Source organism: Canis aureus, chromosome 11, assembly GCF_053574225.1.
Source record: "Canis aureus isolate CA01 chromosome 11, VMU_Caureus_v.1.0, whole genome shotgun sequence".
Lineage (NCBI taxonomy): Eukaryota > Metazoa > Chordata > Mammalia > Carnivora > Canidae > Canis > Canis aureus.
In genome coordinates, this window is record NC_135621.1 from 6,556,305 (window position 1) to 6,578,566 (window position 22,262).

General features: G+C 33.7%; 1 long non-coding RNA gene across 1 annotated transcript in view; it reads left to right on the forward strand.

Annotated features, from left to right (window-relative positions):
* Nucleotides 1-521: 521 nt before the first annotated feature.
* LOC144322933 (uncharacterized) overlaps nucleotides 522-22,262 on the forward strand; it is a 187,433-nt gene continuing 165,692 nt past the window's right edge. Inside the window, exons 1-2 of the long non-coding RNA XR_013388517.1 lie at nucleotides 522-613; nucleotides 12,790-12,871. This is a non-coding gene — a long non-coding RNA (uncharacterized LOC144322933). The remainder of the gene's footprint in view (nucleotides 614-12,789; nucleotides 12,872-22,262) is intronic.

Sequence of the window (22,262 nt, forward strand, 5' to 3'; positions counted from 1 at the left end):
ATTAATGGTCAGGAAATTGGTATGATGACCCCCTGTAGGAATTTTCTTATATTATTCTCATGATTAGGCTGGGTGTGGGGGATGTAGGGAGGAGGATCATAGAAGCAGAGTGCCATTTTTATCATATTATATCAAGAGAATATTCTATCAACATGATTTATAACTATTGATGTTGACCTTGATCACCTGGACAAGGTAATATTTGCCAGGTTTCTCCACTTTAGTTACTCATCCCTACTTCCCATACTGTACTCTTGCTTGGATGGAAGTCATTACCCAGACATAACAAGTGAGAAGCTAGTCTTCCTCTCCTTTAAGATGGATTATCTATCTAAGTTATTTCTTTTGCAGTGAAGATTTGTTTCTTCATTTGTTAAACTAATCATTTATTTAAATCAATATGGAATACTGATGAAGACTCTTCCTGTCTTTATGTAGGTTCTAAATTATACCATTTTCTTTTTCTCTGAAGAACTTATTGTAGTTTTGTTTTGTTTTATTTTGTTTTTTCAGGGAAAGTCTGCTATCAATGAATTACATCAATTTTGGTTTGTCTGAGAAAGTATTTCTTCTTTACTTTTGCTGGGAGATTTCACTAGACATAGAATAAAAGGTAAGCATGTTTTTTTATCCTTCTTAGTACTTTAAATATTTTACTCAAGTATTTTCTTCCTTGTATGGTTTCTGACTATAAGTCCATTATAATTCTGATTTTTGTTCCTCTACAGGTATTGTGATTTTTTCCCCTTAGACTTCATTCAAGATTTTTCTCTGAATCTTTGGGTTTTTTGCAGTTTGAATATGATACGCCTAGGAAAAGGTGTTTTTGTTTGTTTAATTGGTTGGTTGGTTGGTTAGTTGGTTTTGTTTTGTTTTTTTTTTTATTTATTCTGCTTGGTGGTCTCTAAGTTTCCTGGATCTATTAATTTATGTCTGTTAGTCTTTTTGTCAGTTCATGTCCATTAGTACTTTTGAAAAATTCTTGGCTATTAACATTTCAGATATTTCTTCTGCTCTATCCTCTTTTTCTATTTATATTGTTATTGCACATGTTGAGATTGTCCCACAATTCTTGGATACTCTATTCTCTTTATGTTTCAAAATAATGAAAAAATAGAAAAAAAAGGAAAAATATGTCAAAAAATTAAAGGTTGGCATAAGTAACTCAGTGTGTCATTAAGAAAATATAAAATAATATATCCAAGTATGTTTGTAGGATGCATTACCATGATGGCAATGGGGATAAAGTAACAAAAACAATAATGAATCTGTCTGTTATTATGACTGACTGCAAAGACATGTTTACAAAACATAAAGACGCTTATTTTTTGAGATAAAATATGTTAGTAAGTTTCCACTTTTATGTATTCATTCCTTCATTCAATAGCATCCTATAGGGCATGTATTAAAGTGCAGGGAATTTGCTCAATCTAAGGATAAAAATATAAAAACTCATTCCCTGCCTCCAACTTTGAAGAACTCAAATTTAAAAAGTGACAGACATAAAAAAAAAGAAAGCTAATAAAAACAATAAAAATTTGAAAATTAAATTATGTGTTTGTTGTAGAACATAAAAGAAAGACCACATATTGTTGCTAGGAAATTTGGAGACAAATTAGAAAAGCTGGCTATTAAGTTTCCTGAAGAATGGATCAGAATTTTATGATACGGACAAGGATAGGACATAAGATTTGTTAAAACAAGTAAGACAGCTCAATATAATTATGAGCTATGAGTTGTATAGTATTTCTGAATTTTAGAGGGAAGAAGGAGAGTTATAAAAAGTGAACCAGAAATGTAAACAGGGTGGGCGGATAAGGTAACTGGGTGATGGGTGTTAAGGAGAGCACACAGTGAGATGAGCACTGGGTGTTACACTATATGTTGGCAAATTGAATTCAAATTAAAAAAAAAAGTGTAAACAAAGATCAATTCATGCAGGGCTTTCTACAATTGTATACCAAGGAAATTCAACATGACTGTTACTGCATACGTTTCTGGAAACTCTGGTGGTGTGGTTCCAGTATAATTATTTTTGTAAGAGGACTGAAGTTTCTCTTTAACTTGAATCAAGAAAGAGCCTTGAAAATTTTGATGTCCCAAAAAAAGCTAGTTGTCAAACAAGAGCTAGTAATCAGTAGGACATATTGTCTATATCTCAAGACTTTGAGAGAAGTTTTAGGGAACTCCAAGTATCCTGGGCTTCAAAACAACTCCAAAATATTTCCCACTCAGTCTTTGCTTCAGAACACAGTCTTTACCTGAAAAAGGCATTCCCTTCATTGTAGAGGAAATTACAACTTGCCCTCATGCCCACCTACAGAACTTGTGGAGCAAGAAAGCAAGCTTCCAAATAGTAAGATGCACAAATACCAGAGGGTAGTTATTAAGCCCACTAATATACAACAGCCTATATCCTCAGTGAAGTCTTTGAGAAGCTAATAAAAGTATTTATATTAAATCACATGATCTCTAGAATTTCTTGCAGGAGATTGATTGCATTAATTTATTGACCAAAAGAGCAATTCAGAAAATCTTCTTTAACACTATTAAAAAGGCAATATTTTGAAGCAAATTAATTTTTGTAATTATCTGAATACATTTCTAAGAGAACTGCCTGTAAGATAAAACTTTTACAACTAATTCCTTTCACTGAAACTTTTTTATGCATCTAAAATTTAATCTAATGAACAAAAACCCTCTTATTATCCATGCTTAATCATTCATGCATCCGAATATGGAAAATCCGTTTTGATATTTTAATGATAAAATCAAATGTATGCAGCATGCAAAGCAGATCGGGTTGAAGCATTTTATTACATACAGATGTTTTGGTACCAATTTGGAGGTATTTCTTTCTGTAATACCTAGTTATATAATTTTATAGTTTATTGCTGAACATTCCATTAAATCATAAAATAATAATAATTCAATTAAATCATCAAAGAATATATTGTGATAATTTAAATTATGTCTTAACAGTCTCATTAATATAATTAGTCTTAGATAACAAACATGATTGGGTCCCAGTAAGAGATGAGATTTAATTGGCTCATTTCCATAATTGGAGCTATCCAATTTAACTTATAATTTTTCTTTTTTAAAAATACAGTTGTTTAATTTTCACAGAATAAGCCTTCTGAATTAGATATGAGAAGTAGAATTATGGCGAAACTTAAGCATTAGTTTCCATTTATCCCTGAGATCAAACCCAATAGACCTGCTCCTTAATTTTAATTACTGATCCATGCATGTTGTACACATTTTGCCTGTGGCATTTCTAGACAATTCAGCTCTGCCTACATTTGGGGTTTTAGTCTTTAAGAAACAAAAAGGTATTCCTCCTCATGTGGATATTAAATTAATAAAATCAAGACTAAAAGACAACCTACAGAATGGGAGAAGATATTTGCAAATGACATATCAGATAAAGGGCTAGTTTCCAAGATCTATAAAGAACTTCTTAAACTCAACACCAAAGAAACAAACAATCCAATCATGAAATGGGCAAAAGACATGAACAGAAATCTCACAGAGGAAGACATAGACATGGCCAACATGCATATGAGAAAATGCTCTGCATCACTTGCCATCAGGGAAATACAAATCAAAACCACAATGAGATACCACCTCACACCAGTGAGAATGGGGAAAATTAACAAGGTGGGAAACCACAACTGTTGGAGAGGATGCGGAGAAAGGGGACCCCTCTTGCACTATTGGTGGGAATGTGAACTGGTGCAGCCACTCTGGAAAACTGTGTGGAGGTTCCTCAAAGAGTTAAAAATAGACCTGCCCTACAACCCAGCAATTCCACTGTTGGGGATTTACCCCAAAGATACACATGCAATGAAACGCGGGGAGACCTGTACCCCGATGTTTACAGCAGCAATGGCCACAATAGCCAAACTGTGGAAGGAGCCTCGGTGTCCATCAAAAGATGAATGGATAAAGAAGATGTGGTTTATGTATACAATGGAATATTCCTCAGCCATTAGAAATGACAAATACCCACCATTTGCTTCAACGTGGATGGAACTGGAGGGGATTATGCTGAGTGAAGTCAGTCAGTCGGAGAAGGACAAACATTATATGTTCTCATTCATTTGGGGAATATAAATAATAGTGAAAGGGAATATAAGGGAAGGGAGAAGAAATGTGTGAGAAATATCAGAAAGGGAGACAGAACGTAAAGACTGCTAACTCTGGGAAACGAACTAGGGGTGTTGGAAGGGGAGGAGGGCGGGGGGTGGGAGTGAATGGGTGACGGGCACTGGGGGTTATTCTGTATGTTAGTAAATTGAACACCAATAAAAATAAATTTAAAAAAATAAATAAAATCAAGTCATAGCTTTCTAAAACTGCAATATTTTGAACTTAATTTCCAAAATGCAATATTGGTTCTGCTACCTCTGGTAATTTAGAATTTAATATGTATAGTTTTCTGATTGCTGAAGTTAACACAAAACCCTTTTAGAAGCTGTCTGGCCTGATTCAACATCACTGAAGTTTTTAGCCATGTTCTCTGAAATGAAACGTTGAGCCAATTCACTAAGGAGAGTAGTAGGGGACCCAGGACGTGGCTTACTTCAGAGTGCTTCATCCATAAGCATTTAAAGAGACCTATAGGAAGTGACTTAAGATTTAGGAGAGCATCACATTAAAAAGTATCACTCAGGAACGCCACCACTAGATTTGTGCTAAGGAGTATGTGGTTATCTAAATATACCAACCAAAGTGGTAAATTTGGGACCAAAACATACATATGCCCTTCCTATTTTCTAAGTGAAGATACAGTGTTTTCTTAAATACTACCTCCAGAACCAGGTTAAAATATCAGATAATTTCACCTTCTTTGATATATCTTGCCAAAACTTCCATTTTTGAAAAAGCTTCAGTGCTTGAGAAATAGTAATACTAATACCAAAAAAAAAGTCTGTTGAACTCTTACTATGTTCCAGAAAATGTTTTAAATATCTTAGATATCAAACACAATCTTTTTTTTAATAGTTTATTTATTTATTCATGAAAGACACAGAGAAAAGCAGAGACACAGGCAGAGGGAGAGCAGGCTCCATGCAGGGGAGCCTGATGTGGGACTTGATCCCTAGACCCCAGGATCATGACCTGAGCCCAAGGCAGACCCTCAACTGCTGAGCCACCCAGGTGCCCCTAAACCTTTGTCATCTCTACCCTATCCTGCTTCTCTTTCTGCTCTTTATTCTCCATTGGTTACATTCCCTGCAGCGACAGGGGAACAAAGGCCTTGCTTCCGTGAATCTTTTCCATCTCTGGTTTCTGTTTTCTGCTCTCATCATTTCCATCAGATTCCTAATATTTTTCCTGTGTGTATGAAAAAAGACCAAACCCTAAGAGGTATACAAAATAGTTCAAGGGATATTCCTCTGAATTTAAAAAGCCAGATGGTCAACGAAAGACTTCTATAGGGAAGTGAGTTAAATTGTCTTTCATGTGTACAAGTTTATATTTATAGCTTTGGATCAGAGTAAACGCAACTTAGCCTATTGCTTGACAAAGTGAAATCAAAATTTTAAATTCTGCACATTTAACTTAGATACACAACAAATGAAATTTTGTTAAAAACAAATAATTTAATTTAAAAGCGTGTTAACTTGTAGACATTAAGCTAACAACTCATTTGGTGATCAGAAATCTATTTCTGAATAAAGAGGTTACTAAGATATTTATATGATTAATGGTTAATCAGATTATTTAAATTTAAACACTATATAAAATTAATATTATTGCTAATAAGGTCCTGAATTAATTTCCCTCTCTATTTAAGAAGTTTTCTCTCCCAAATTCCTAATGGGCTGTTGGATTTGTACATGAGTCAATTTCAGCATTTGATCCCTAGAAGTCCTACTGATATCAAAATGTGTGCACATATCTTGTAATTTTAATTTTGAAGTATGTATAGTGTTAATGTGCAATAATAACAAATACTTATATAGCACATATTAGGTGCTACTTACTACTGGTAAGTAGTTTACTCATATTAACTCCTTTTGCCTTTATAATAACCATATATAATATGTACAGTTTTTAGTTTATAGATGAGAAAACTGGGATATAGAGAGGTTAAAATAATTTGAGGTCACTCAACTAGTAAGAGTGTACCCAAGATTCAAATTAAGGATTGTAGTTCAAGGCAATATTCACTCAGTCACTATTCCCTAATACAGTTCTACATAAATGATATGAATCTGGAACATGAGAGTTTTTAAAGTTGACTGTGGTTGTCTCAAAATACATATTAGGTGTCAATGGGGACTTCTTTTTAAATGTTTGCATTCTCTTCAAACTAAACACTCATCTATAACAACTGTTTCTAACATCTGACTCTTGATCTCAGCTCAGATCTTTTTTTTTTATTTTTTATTATTTTTTTTTATTGGTGTTCAATTTACTAACATACAGAATAACCCCCAGTGCCCGTCACCCATTCACTCCCACCCCCCGCCCTCCTCCCCTTCCAACACCCCTAGTTCGTTTCCCAGAGTTAGCAGTCTTTGCATTCTGTCTCCCTTTCTGATATTTCCCACACATTTCTTCCCCCTTCCCTTATATTCCCTTTCACTATTATTTATATTCCCCAAATGAATGAGAACATATAATGTTTGTCCTTCTCCGACTGACTGACTTCACTCAGCATAATCCCCTCCAGTTCCATCCACGTCGAAGCAAATGGTGGGTATTTGTCGTTTCTAATAGCTGAGTAATATTCCATTGTATACATAAACCACATCTTCTTTATCCATTCATCTTTCCATGGACACCGAGGCTCCTTCCACAGTTTGGCTATTGTGGACATGGCTGCTATAAACATCGGGGTGCAGGTGTCCCGGCGTTTCACTGCATCTGTAGGGTAAATCCCCAACAGTGCAATTGTTGGGTCGTAGGGCAGGTATATTTTTAACTCTTTGAGGAACCTCCACACAGTTTTCCAGAGTGGCTGCACCAGTTCACATTCCCACCAACAGTGTAAGAGGGTTCCCTTTTCTCCACATCCTCTCCAACATTTGTTGTTTCCTGCCTTGTTAATTTTCCCCATTCTCACTGGTGTGAGGTGGTATCTCATTGTGGTTTGGATTTGTATTTCCCTGATGGCAAGTGATGCAGAGCATTTTCTCATGTGCATGTTGGCCATGTCTATGTCTTCCTCTGTGAGATTTCTGTTCATGTCTTTTGCCCATTTCATGATTGGATTGTTTGTTTCTTTGGTGTTGAGTTTAAGAAGTTCTTTATAGATCTTGGAAACTAGCCCTTTATCTGATATGTCATTTGCAAATATCTTCTCCCATTCTGTAGGTTGTCTTTGAGTTTCGTTGACTGTATCCTTTGCTGTGCAAAAGCTTCTTATCTTGATGAAGTCCCAGTAGTTCATTTTTGCTTTTGTTTCTTTTGCCTTCGTGGATGTATCTTGCAAGAAGTTACTATGGCCGAGTTCAAAAAGGGTGTTGCCTGTGTTCTTCTCTAGGATTTTGATGGATCAGCTCAGATCTTGATCTCAGAATTGTGAGTTCAAGCCCTGAGTTGGGCTCTATCCTAGGCATAGAGCCTACTTAAGAAAAATAAAAAATGAATAAATAATAAAATAAAATAAAATAAAATAAAATAAAATAAAATAAAATAAAATAAAATAAATAAATATTATATAGAAAAGGAAGGTACCTGGTTGGCTCAATCGGTTAAGCATAACAACTGTTTCTTTAACTGAAAACCATGTATTAGTATGCCCTTAAAGAAAACTATTTCTAAACCTTCAGGAAATTGAACTTGTTTTTAGAGTCAATATGTTTTTACTTAAAGGAAATGCTTGTAGGAAATTATTCAGTGCTTGCCCTTGAGTCATTTTTTTTTCCTAGAACATAAACTAAAATGAAGTAAATATTAAAATATTATGTACAGTTTTAGGTAAATAATTTCTTAATATTGCACTGTTCATTGTTCTGAATGATGACAAGTATATCAATAATGGAAGTAAAGATAAAAATAATTCTCAAGTAGATATATATCATTTCTGTTTTATGCTGCTGCATAGTATATCATCAAAACCCTAGTGGCTTGAAATGACAAAAACTATTTCTCATGTTTTGGTGTGTTGACTGGATTTACTTGGTGTCTAATAGGGTGTCAGATAGCCAAAAAGCTAAATATGGCCTTACAAGGTTGGCAGTTGGGACTGGCCTCCAGGTGGGAGATCAGCTGGGACCATTATCAGTGGCCTCAGTACTTCTGCACGTGGGCCTGTCTACATGATTTCTTCGACTTCCTCACATCATAATGGTTTAGTTTCAAGAAGGAGCATTTCAAGTATCTGAACGTCAATAAGTAAGCTCTTATCCAGCCTTCACATTCTCAGGCTTGTTCACATTCCCTGGCCATAGTTAGTCACATGGCCAAACCCAAAATCAATATGGGTGGAGACTACAAATGGGCATGAATAGAGGGATATGGCTCATTCAGTGCCATCAAACTAATGACCATTCAATAAGAGAGTAATATTAGCCTTTACCTAATTTTCCATCTCTGCTTTAAACAATGGCAAGTAGAACTGAAAATCTAGACCCTGGGAACCTGGGTGGCTCAGTGGTTGAGCATCTGCCTTAGGCTCAGGGTGTGATCCCAGGCTCCCCACAGGGACCCTGCTTCTCCCTCTGCCTATGTCTTTGCGTCTCTCTCTGTGTGTCTGTCATGAATTAATAAATAAAATCTTTGAAAAAAATTAAAGAAAAAATTAAAGAAAAAAATTAAAGAAAATCTAGCCCCTACTGTCTTTGCAGAATCAAAGCTAGCATTATATAGACAGCCTCAGCATGACAATAGTGTGCGGTATTATTTTTCCCATTGAGTCTTTTCCATATTGTAATTTAGGAATGAATATAGACTTCTGTAATGTCCTGTGGAATCTAACTAAATCCCTATCCATTTTTTGAATAATTAGCATTTTGTCTTTACTCTCTTTTCTGACATTTTATCAAATTATCTTAAAATTCATTCCTTCTCTTAGATTCAAGCCTTTTTTCTGAAAACTAAGTCTGCTTATCTAGCTACTGACCTCTGTTAGAAAAGTATCAGAAGCATAGTATATTTGTTTTAGTAAAATTCTAGCAAAAATTCAGTTATACACTTATGTGCTTACTCAGCTTTGGAAGATCCCATTTTCTAATGAAGGATCTGAGTAATTACAATAATTTTTTAAGCAATTATAATGTTTGTGCATTTCTTAGATGCTATACCTTGCCAAATTGGCTACACTTTCAGTATCCATCTAAGCATGTCATCATAAATCTCCAAAAACTTACACCACTCAGGTCATTTATTTTATTGCTACATCACAGGTCTTAGCTATCCCCTCCTTATTTTGATTAGTTTTGACAAATTTATGCATTCATTTAACCATATCCCAAACAAGATTGAGGATATTTCCATAAACCCGAAAAGTTCTCTTATGTTCTTTGCAAGTTATTCCTCACCTGTCACTTTCTCAATCATCCGATTTCTATCCATTATGCACTAGATTCAATGGTATGTTGACTTAACAACTATCTCAAACAACAACAACCCTATTTTGGAAAGTTTGCCAGTTTTTTTTAAAGATTTTATTTATTTATTCATGAGAAACACAGAGAGAGAGAGAGAGAGAGAATGGCAGAGACACAGGCAAAGGGAGAAGCAGGCTCCATGCAGGGAGCCCAAAGTGGGACTCGATTCCGGGACTCCGGGATCACGCCCTGGCCAAAGGCAGGTGCTAAACCCCTGGGCCACCTGAGCTGCCTGTTAGTTGGATGTAAAATCAGATTTGACACCTAGAGTTCTTATCTATGATATTTCTATGAATGTTACTTAAAGAAATAATGGTCAAAATTCTGGTCAATATAGAATGGATCAGCTCTTTTTTTCTTGTGATACCAGCTTATGTTATACTTGACATTATGTTCTATTAAGGTCATTGTTATTTCTCCATTTCTCCATTTTATTCATTGAATACCATATATTATAGGCCAATAGAATAAATCATAAACTCTTTAGTAATATGCATAGTTGACAAAGTTGTTAAATGACAACTGGTTGGTATTTGCCATTCTGAAAATTTGATAATTTGAAGCCAGATTAATGAGTTTTTTTAAATTAAGCAACGATAATTTGAAAGTTTCATTACAAAAATGCTCCTAATGTATAAGGTATTATGGTCATGATCTAATTTTTCCTATTTGCTGGAATAATATTTTGCTTATGAGACTTTAAATATCAAGTCATTTTTATTTCATGTTTTAGAAAAAGGTATTAATCACTTAAAATAATAATTCTATAACATGTGTATATAATTCTGGTACTTGTTATATAGTACATGTCTCTCATGAATAAATAAATAAAATCTTTAAAAATAAATAAATAATCCAACTACCGTTGTGATCATATCATGTCTCCAGATGTTTAAAATAAAAATTTGAAGATTAATTATTAATGTGAATATTCCCGAGGAATCTTAAAAATTTAAAAATAAATTTAATATTAATAATTTTGAGGGGTTCATATAATATACAGTTTTCTATCACTATCCATGTTAAATGAAAATCAGGCCATAAACATATTAAAATGATAATTAATTTATAAATTGCATTTTTAACTTAAGTGTCTCAATCTTTTTGGTGATTTTGTGAAAGTGTATACCTTGATATATCTTTTATTTTTTTTTAATTTTTATTTATTTATGATAGTCACAGAGAGAGAGAGAGAGGCAGAGACACACAGGCAGAGGGAGAAGCAGGCTCCATGCACTGGGAGCCCGACGTGGCATTTGATCCCGGGTCTCCAGGATCGCGCCCTGGGCCAAAGGCAGGCGCCAAACCGCTGCACCACCTTGGGATCCCCGATATATCTTTTCTTTACAAGAACTCACCTATATAGAACTAAATTCCCTTTTGTATTTAATAAAGCTATATGTATACATGTAGACATCAGTAAAACTGCGTAAAAAGTGTGAATACATACCTGGAAATAAAATTTTAATCTGATTTCCATTGAAAGGGATATATACCTACACTTGGCCTGCCCAGTTTAAGCAAACTAGTTATATAGTAGAAAATATGACATATCAAAAAATGCTTTGGCACATGGGAAGGCTGAAACCAGATGGAGGGGGATTTGTTTTTATTTTTCCGAATGAATATTTGTAATATATTTTGCTGGAAGAGATTCTTAAATCAATGTATAGTTTGTATGTCTATTCCAAATATTAGGTATTATAGCAGAATTTTCTAAAGGAAAGAATATGGAAAGAAAAGATATTTGATTGATAGGAGTTTTCCAGATTACTCAGAATTGAATTTTTTCTTTATCTGCTATTGTAGTATTATTTTTTTCTCAAATTCCATTATGGGAATAGAAATAGGTATCCAACAAAATATAATGAAGCCTATAGATAGAAATTACATTGCAGTAATCATTCTAGAGATACTAGTAGGCACAACCATTGACCTTTTTTTAAAAAAATATTATTAGAAATATAAAGGGCAGCCTTTTGTTTAACAGCAACTTTTGACATTTATTACTTTGCTTCTAACCATTCTTTTTCTCTTCCATTTATCAAGTTATAAGTGTATCATCTATCTTCTTGAATATTGTATTATCACTAATATTCTAACTGGTTCTTATTTCTTCTGCTCTAAATGCATAGGGTTCTAATACAACGTCATTGAATAATGAGCACAATATTGTGTTTGTAGAGCTAGTATTTCCAATAATAGCAGTAAGTTTTTCTATTCAATGGGAGATAAGCTATAGCTTAAAAAAATAAAACAAATTAAAGTATGTATATGCCTGGCCCTCCAGTGCTTTATGTGTTCTTTTTTTGAAAAAAGATTTTATTTATTTATTCATGAGAGACACACCGAGAGGCAGAGACACAGGCAGAGGGAGAAGCAGGCTTCACGCAGGGAGCCCGGTGTGAGACTTGATCCCAGGTCTCCAGGATCACTGAGCCACCCGGGGATCCCGCTTATGTGTTCTTATATGAGTGTGAGTAAATCCATGCATATAATTGTGTGGTAGGAAAACATGTAAACATATCATCTATACCAGACTACTGGCTACTAATCAAACTGACTTTATTTTTTTATAGTTACGTGATGCTAGTCTGTTGTACTTCCTAAGAATATTTCTTTAGAAGAAAGAAGAAAGTCCTAACTTAAATGGCTTTTAGATTCTAAAGCAACAGAAAATAAATAAAATAATTAACGTAATTTCATTGTTCCTAGAGTTCTCTATGTTTGTTGACTTTCCTTTGCAAAATTTAATTATACCTTTATTTCAAATTTTCAAAACTATTAACGAAACATACTCAAGTAAATAAGTTCTATAGCAAAGTTTAATGGTGGAAAACAGGACAGAATAGAATTAATGAAATCATGGAGATTCGGGTACTCAGCAATGCCATCAAATGCTATTTTTACATTTTAGATACTTTATAGATATATTTCAAGGATTTATTAATAAAAGGATTTATTCAGTCTATAAAACTATATCTGAAAAAATATATAGTCTTCTCTATTAACTCATTATATGATTTTTGCTTCTTCTATAAATTTTTATGTCATGATTTACTTCATCTCTAGACTTACATATTTCAATTATTGACTTCAAAATGAACATTTTTAAGGTATCATGAAGACTGGTATTCTGTGAGATCTAAGTTATCTTTCAACTGGTAACTGGAGAAATTTAATATAGTTTCTTAATATTCTATTTGTGCATTCCTTGTAGAATCTTCCATGTTTATTCAAATGGGAATTCTTCTGTTTTGGCTGGTGGAATGGATTTTCAAATGAAATTTAGGAAGCTTGAGGTAAGAAATTTACATTATTCTGACCTTGGCTTTTCCTCTGTTAAATAGGGCAAGTATCGTAGGTGATATATTACCTCCTTCCCGAATTAAACTCAAGTTACTCTGGTGAAACAGTTCCAAACCTGGACATTCCCTGTCAGAGCACCCTAACTTTGACCATTTTGGAATCCCCAAAATAAACAACCTCAAGCTAAATTTAAAATGTAGCTTCCTTGGGGGCGCCTGGGTGGCTCACACAGTTGATCTCCTGACTCTTGGTTCCAGCACAGATAAGATCTCAGAGTCGTGAGATCGAGTCCTCTGTCAGGCTCTGTGCTCAGTGTGAGGTCTGCTTGAGAGTCCTCTCTCTCCCTCTGCCCTTCCCCTTGCTTTCTCTCTCTCTCATTCTCTAATAAATAAATAAATAATTTTTAAAGGGGTTCCTTAAGAGAAATTGAGAAATGTGGAAGAGAGATTTGTTTGAGTAGAGTGATTACAAAAGAATCCAAAAAGAGCAGAGAGCAAAAAAGTCTTGATTCTGAGCTATCTTTGTGATTCTTGTTCTGGTTCTTATTCCTTCAAACATCTGCTTTCTAGTATTCATTGGCCAGCATGCCTGATATTGTACTTACATTAGCAACGGAGATTAACTCAAGATAAAGGTGTTTTCCTGTTTATAATTCAAGACATCTGCTAAAACGTTGTCTTCACCAGAATGTTACTTGTCAACATGATCTGATCATTTAAGAAAATATTTTAAAATGTTCGAAAAATATGACAATGATGTAGAGATCTAAATCTAAATCCATAGGAATAGATGAAAAACTTGAATTATTAATTCTACTGGTAAAAAAATTTGGAGGAAAGCAATGTTGCTTGGTGGAAAATAATTCTATGAAAGCATGATATTTCTAAATGAAATAGTATTTTTTGCTTATTGTCAGAAAAAAACTGCTAGAAGACTTGAGAAGAGCCCAAAAAGAGTATTTCATGTCTTTCATTTGGGAAACTAGATGCCATTTAGGCTACCTTTTTGAATTGTTTCCACCTTTTATTGTCTTTGATCTATTTTACAACTGTGTAAATTGCAGAAAACAGAAAATAATGCATATTAGTTGTATTCACAAAAAAAGCAAATTAGTTGTCTCCAGTGAACTAATTATTGTCCTGTGGACAGACCTGTTTGCACTACATGTAAATTTAATTTGGTATTCCTCTTCTGCCTATGTATGTGTGATATTTTAATTTTCTTTAGCCAATTGAGACATTTTATGGATCCTCGCATTAATTAAGTAAAGTAACATCTTTTACATCTGTTTATTTTATATTATTATGGGAGTTGTTTTACCATTTTTAATTCTTTAGTAGTATTCAAGCATCTGTGTTTATAAAAATTGAGTCAACAAAGATATTAAGGCATTTTTGGTTTACCTTTATCTTTTTATTTTCAAGTCTTTTCTACTTGGGAGGTTCAAAAAGGTGCTGATCATTCAATGGCATATCACATATAGGTTACCTTGCAACATATATAATTATTAATTACATTAATATATTAATATTATTTGATGGCATATTATATATAGGTTGCCTTACAATATAATTATTAATTATTAATTATATTGATTAATATATTAATGTTGATATATATTATATATATTGCACACACACTTCATAGTTCAAGTGTGGCTTATGTGACTTATCTATATTTATGTTAGTAACAAAGATGTGCCATGATCTCCAGGAAAGATACAACTATGACCAGACATCATTTTTATCTACAAAGGGTTAGAAATCAAATCTAAAGATGCATTAATTAGCCTTGCTTTAAAAATAAATTAATTTTAAAGGGGAACAGATTTCCACAAGATAGTAGGTAATCTCTTTGTCTTTTTGGTAGGAATATAGTATAGTCTGCCATTATTTATAGTCATTCAGTTGCCAGCTACCTGACTTCAGTTATGATGTGACATATCTAAATAAAAATCCTCTGGCTTCATGCCTGAAACTAATATACCTATATTTACCAGGAAAACTGTTCTCAATTCCTATAGGTGCATATAAGCAAAATAAATATGCAAGACATCACAGGACAAAAGAACTCAAATTGACTCTATTAGCCTTACAGTCTATCTACAAACATAAACAAGGCAAAGTCCCTGTTAAAGTATTGATAACCTGCTTCAGCCTCTACTAATTCTTTTCAGTGGAAAAGTAAACATTCGTGTTAAAGGCCATAAAAAATGGTCAATTAAGTCATAACTACTTGCCTGGTAGCTGTTTTCCCTACATAGGTCTAAATCATGAACATTTATAATTTTGAGTTTATTGTATTTCCTTAATTTATAAATAGCCGTTAAAATATGTTGAAACAATTTAAGAATAATAGGTATCCTGTTATTTTGTTTTGCTTTTCTGAATTTGCATGTGGAAACAATATATGATATTTTTAATATCCATGATAACACTATAAATTATTTTTATAACTAAGGACTTTTAATTGATTAGTAGCAAATAGACATTTTTGTATATTTAATCACAGAATTTATTTGAACAAAATTATTTCCTGCAGTGCAATTAAAGTTGCATTTCTAGTCTATCTCCTATACAAAGGAATGATCCTTAGGCTTCAAAAATGTCAAGGAAAAATAAAACAATATCACTGCTTTATGTTGTAGTGGCAAAAGCATGAAGATTACAGTTAGTTGCTTTGATTTATAAAGCTTAAGAAAATTCATGTGCACATAGAAAAGTCAATACCAATAATCATTCGCTTTGTGAAGGGATATTCTAGGAGGATTTATTATTATTGATTGCTATGATTTGAATGCTTGCATCCTACCAATTCCACTCCTCCCCAACAAATTCGTATACTGAAATCCTGCCATTAATGATAGTATTAGGAGGTGGGCCTTTGAGGAGGTGGTTAGGTCATGAGGGTGGATCTCTCATGAATGAGATTAGCACCTTAAAAAAAGAGACTCCAGAGGGATCTCTAATCCTTTCCACTATGAAGGTATAACTAGAAGGTGCTGCTATCTAGCACGGGGACTCTCACTAGATGGCATTATGCTGGCATCTTGATCTTGGACTTTGCACCTTCCAAAACTGTGAACAATAAAACTTTATTGTTTATAGACTACTCAGCAATATTTTGTTGTAGCAGCCTGAAGAGTCTAAGATAACGATATAGACACATAGCAGAATGTGAATATCTTAATATGAAAACTTATCAATTACATAAATATATATATATTTGTCACTTTGTTGCATCAGTAAAATCAAATGCACATATTTTCCCTATATTACTAGAAACTTTTGAAAGTTGAAGCTTCCATAACCTTTAGGAAATTTTCAGTTTTAGTTTTTCAGTTGTAATCATTTTAGCACCAGAAATATTAGAATCATACGCAATTCCTGGAAGACTTCAAGAGGAGAGGTGGCCAATAAACCACGAGTAGCCAGATAAATATTTTTACCAAAGACCACTGTAAGAAAATTCTGAAAACAAGAAGCTTGTAGGAGATGAGAAGTGGCTGCTGAGTGCCTCACTTCCACAGATATAATTCCTGTGCCCAGGGCCTAAACCAGCTAAGTTACCCATCAGTATGTACAGAGGGTATTTACCTTTCATCAACTACCACCTCCAATTTACTTACAGGAATGACCATTACCTATACCATAGGACTATTCTATTTAACATCTGTGAACAACTACCTTAGCTGATGACTGGGATATCTAAGCTAGTCCATACTCCCACTCCTCAAAAAAGGGAAAGTCCAGAAATACAAATTAAGTAAGTAAAGAAGCCACTTAGGAAGAAACTCAAATACTTTTGAGAATTTTCTGAATTAAAAGAGTTGTTTGATACCAAATTATAAATTGAACACCAAAAATTATATCTGAATTGGCATAATATTAATTCCATTTCACAAAATCTGAAGAAATACTCTATAAAAACTAAAGGTAATATATGAATAAAATATATACAAACACATTATACTTACATTTATACTTACATATACTATACATTAAAATTATTGAGAGCCACCTCAAAGTAGAGGCAATTTTTTATACACTTATATGAGACACAAATAGTCTCATATTATGGATGCATTCCAGGAGGTCGATCCACATAGCTATCCTTGAAAATTTTTCTCAGCTATCAAAAATATCATTGATTCCAAGAACTGGATGATTATCAAAACACTGAATTTTCTGGATCATAAAAATCAAGAAACAAAGCAGGCTGAACAGTTTGGGATCACTAAAAGATACTTTCTTTGTTTGAGTGTGACTCAAAGGGGAAAGTCTTTTGAATCAAGTGAAGCAGAACATCTAGTTGTGACATATGTTGTCTTCAAAATTTAAGGAACCCCAAGTTTTGTGAGTTTTTCTTGGTAGCATGGGGATGGATTGTGTAGAGACTTACCTTTTACTGTGAAGGCTATATGTCATCGTTTCTGAGTATATTTGATTCTCAGGATTTCAATTAGTTGTCTGGTTCTTGTATTTTTGTGAAATTAGTTTTCCACTTACAGATAGATAATTGTTTTTTAAGTGAACATGGTATTGTTGCTGCTGCTGGCTTTACAGGTTATTTTAGCGTGATGTCCTATAATAAGGTGAGAAAATTTAAGACAATGGGAACCAGATTGTGACACAAGGAGAGATAATGTTACCATAAGTGGAGATATTTCAGTTGTACTCCTTCCCTGAAAAGCCATAGCAATCTGATATTCTTTATTAACTGGGATTGGAGGAAAAGGAGAATTTACCAGATCTGCAATTGTATACCAGCTCCATTGTGTTCTGCTGACTAGCTTTAATACAGAGAACAACAGGGAAAAGTAATTGCAATAGAAGTAACCAGCAAATTAAGTTTATAATAACCAAGATCCTTATGTCTTTTTACCTATCAAAGAATTGAAATTCTTGTATTATAGCTTCAAGTTCTAGATTTAAGCACAAATCTCTGTGATTTCTACAAAGTTGCTATTATTTTTTATTTATTCTTTTAGTTAGGAGGCATTATAGAACCTTCTACATGGTCATTTTTACCATTTTTAGCGTGGAAATTCATATTCTGTGGGTCAGGGTTTCAAGGTAGGGTTTGTGACTTCTGTCACTTGTTAGATATGTAAATAGATAGGTAGATACATACATATTTTTTGGATACAATATACAGAAACGTGGAAAGTAATTATGAGGAGACATTAGAGTTTCCAGTTTTAGTTATGAAGAGTCAGACTCAGGTTAAAATTTCATTATCTGATACCACTATGATTGTCAAACCACCATTTTCCAGGGATTAGTATTAGCTCACATCCAGGATTGAACATCCACTAGGGATATCTCAATTTCTTTTCCCAAAGGATAGATGCTTGTCATTGATTCCCATTGATTTGAAACTTCTGAGAAAAAGATCCACAAGAAATACTTGTCATTATTTTGAGGCTGCATTTTAAAAGTACTTGAGCTTCACTTTGAACAGTATCAGATCTGTGAGCTGACATATTGGGAAACTGGGTGAGAAGCTGTAATTTGCTTATATCTGCTCAAGGCAGACCTATGTTTTCACATTTAATTGTTTTTTTTATTTTCCAATGCAAATCTTAATATTAACTTAGTGGCTTGCCTTACTATGGAAGTCCTAGGACCACAAGGCAACTGCTGCAAGCCAGAACATTCTGATTAACAAATAAATCCTTCTTCTCATTATGAAAACCACACTCCATTTGCATTCGGCAGTGAAATGCAGTTACCTAGTCTACCTCAGTGTGAAACCAGCAATCCCACAGAAATGAGAGAACCCATTTAAGGCATGTGTCACCAGCAGTCCTGGCTTATCAATATCAGCCTCTGCTTTTCAAAGATGTAGCTCTACCTTCACCAACATGTTTTTCATTGCTTAGTTAGAAAGTATGATTATGGACCTTCTATGATAAAGTTTGAAAGTGTGTACACACATTGCTTTTAATAATTCCACTAAAATATTCTCACCTACATCTCTAAGTTCTATTCTATACATTTGCCAAACAATTCTGCCTACTTGACTTGTTAATCTGCTACAGATCCGAGTTTCCAACAATCATCCAAACGAAACAAGTGAGTGTTCTTCCAGCCATCCCTGAGAGCACTTGGAATTCAGTATAATTGATGGAAATCCCATGCTGATAATTCCACTTTTTTTCTAAAATTGTACATTTCTAAATTTGATTGAACATCCCCAGCACCAATTTCCTTATGTATCCTCGTGATTTTAATTTGTATATACTTTTCAAAATACAATTTGTCTTTGCAAGTGTGTACTATTTTGTTCAAGATTTGACACTGTAATTATCCCTCCCACTTCTTTCAGGTAGCACAAGTACAGCTTTACTGTAATTAAATAGGGATTACAAAGGATGGCCAGTTTTAGTTTGAAGAGAATTGGCCTCTCCTTTTAGAATATCAGCTCCATCAAATTGAGGAGGCAAAGTCTTTTTTAAATATGGAAAGAAGAGCTACTTCAGCTGCCAAGTATGTTTCAGTAAAGTTTGAGACTTCAGAACTTAAATTATCAAAATATCTCCATTCTATTTTTTTTGCCAATCAATGTGAACATATCATCTTAGTAACCTGGAGAGTCTGTGGATTTAAATGTCTTTGAAATTCAATAAAGCACAGGATCAAAATGTGAGTTTTATTTTAGTCTGCCTAAAAACTGTGGCTTCAAGAAAAAAAGTGTAGTACAGTAATATAAAGTTTTGATCATCAGTGTATGACATGAGCCAAGGCTATGGAAATTTGAACTTTTATTTCTATTTGTTTAAGCTTTCCACAGTTTTTATAGTAGTGAGAAAACAAAGACCTCTGCATTTGTTGAAGTTTTTCCTGACCCCCTTTTACCCTATAGCAACAGTACCTAGCTGACCCAAAAGATTTGCATTCAGTGGATGTTTCTTTCCAAATGACCACATGTGAAAATAGGCCTAGTTTTTGTCCTGTTAATTGGAGGTCTTTCTAAAGTTTTAACCCTAAAAATAACTATATTTTCACTTCCTTCAGGACTGAAATTTTCAGGAAATCAATCACAGAATCCTTCTCACTCCTATCTCCAGATAACCTAGACACCATTTTTCCCTATGAATCTGGGTACACAGGTTCAAACAATAGCAAATTTTTCAAATATAAGTAATTTTGGGGAGGCACCTGGCTGGATCACTCAGCATAGCATGTGTGTCTCAGTCTCAGAGTTGTGAGTTTGAGCCCCACAATAGGCAGATAGATTACCTTAAAAAAGAAAAAGAAAAAAAAAAAAAAGGAAGAGGAGGATTTGAGGGAGAGTCTCAGAATTGTTTCAATTCTCAAAGTAACTAGTTTGGAGTGTATTCTGTGAATAAAGTTTTCAAAATTGGATCGCAAAATTGATCTAGTAGTTGATACTCTCATTAGGTATAGACATTACATACATCACCAGCAAAATCACTGCGTACTAGATGATGCCACAATTAATGGTACTCTTGTTGCCTCTAGAACTAGACCTTCTAGACCAATTTTGTAATATTACCCAAACTATTTTCAGATTTAGTGCAATCTCTATCATGTCTCCAATGGCATTTTTTGCAGAAATAGAAAAATCCATCCTAAAGTTCACATGGATAAGGGACCCTCAAATAGCCCAAAAAATTTTGGGAAGGAACAAAACCGAGTCACACCTCATTATTTCAAAACTTACTACAAATCTACAGTAATCAAAACAGTTTGGTACTGGCATAAAGACAGGCATATAGACTAATGGAATAGAATAGACATCACAGAAATAATTCCTTATTATATGGTCAAATAATTTTTGATAAGGATACTAAAACCAATCAATAGAGAAAGGACAGTCTTTTTAACAAATGGGGGGCAGCCCTGGTGGCTCAGCGGTTTAGTGGCGCCTTCAGCCCAGGGTCTGATCCTGGAGTTCCAGGATCAAGTCCCACGTCAGGCTCCCTGCATGGAGACTGCTTCTCCCTCCGCCTGTCTCTCTCTCTCTCTCTCTCTCTCTGTGTCTCCCATGAATAAATAAATAAAATCTTAAAAAAAAAACAAAAAAACAAATGGGGCTGGGGAAACTGGCTATTCACATGCAAAAGACTAAATTTGGACCCTTACCCAATACCGTCTAAGAAACTAACTCAAAATGGATCAAGCATTTCAATGTAAGACCTAAAACAATTAAAGTCTCAGAGAAGAAAAATAGAACAAAAGCTTTATGCCGGTGGATTTGGCAATGATTTCTTGGTTATGACATCAAAGATACAAGCAACAACAAAAATAAACAAATTGGACCTCGTGAAAAGTTTTAAAATTTCACACATCAAAAGACACATCAACAAAGCAAACAGGCAACCACAGAGTGGGAAAAAAATATTTATAAATCATATACTCAATAAGGGATTAGTATTTAAAATATACAGACAACTCCTAAAACTCAATAACAAAAACAGAAATGCATTAGTCTTTTCTTCAAATGAGATATACAGATGGCCAGAAAACATGAAATGATGCTCAGCATCACCATCATTAGGAAAATCCAAATGAAAACTGCAATGAGATACCACTTCAACCCATTAGGATGGCTGCTATCAAAAACCAAAAAACAAGTGTTGAAAAGATTATGGAAATACTTTGATCTTTATGCACTATTGGTGGAAATGTAAAATGATACAGCTTCTGTGGAAAAAAGCATGATGTTCCTCAAATTAAAAATGGAACTATCATATAATCCAGCAATTCTCCTTCTGGGCATATACCCAAAAAAGTTGAAAGCAAGTCACAAAGAGATACTTGTATAACCATGTCAATAGTGGCTTTATTCTTAATTACTAAAACACAGAAGCAACCCAAGTGTCCATCAGCAGTGCATGGAGAAGCAAAATGCTGTATATATATATATATATATATATATATATATATATATATATATATACACAATGGAATATTACCCTTTAAAAGGAAGGAAATTCTGCAATATGCTACAAAATGATGAACCTTGAGGACATATATATATATATGTATATATATATATATATATATATATATATATATAAAATTATATAAGGCAGTCACAAAAAGACAAATACAAAGCAAAATGTTGTATATACATACAATGGAATATTACCCTTTAAAAGGAAGGAAATTCTGCAATATTCTACAAAATTATGAACCTTGAGGATATATATATATATATATAATTTATATAATTATATATAAGGCAGTCACAAAAAGACAAATACTATGGCTCCACTATATGAGGTACTTAGAAGAATCAAAATTATGAGACAGAAAGTAAAATGGTGGTTTCCAAAGGCTAGGGGAAAGGAAAATTGGGAGTTATTGTTTAATGAGCTTCTGTTTTAAAAGATGATAAAGTTGTGGATATGGA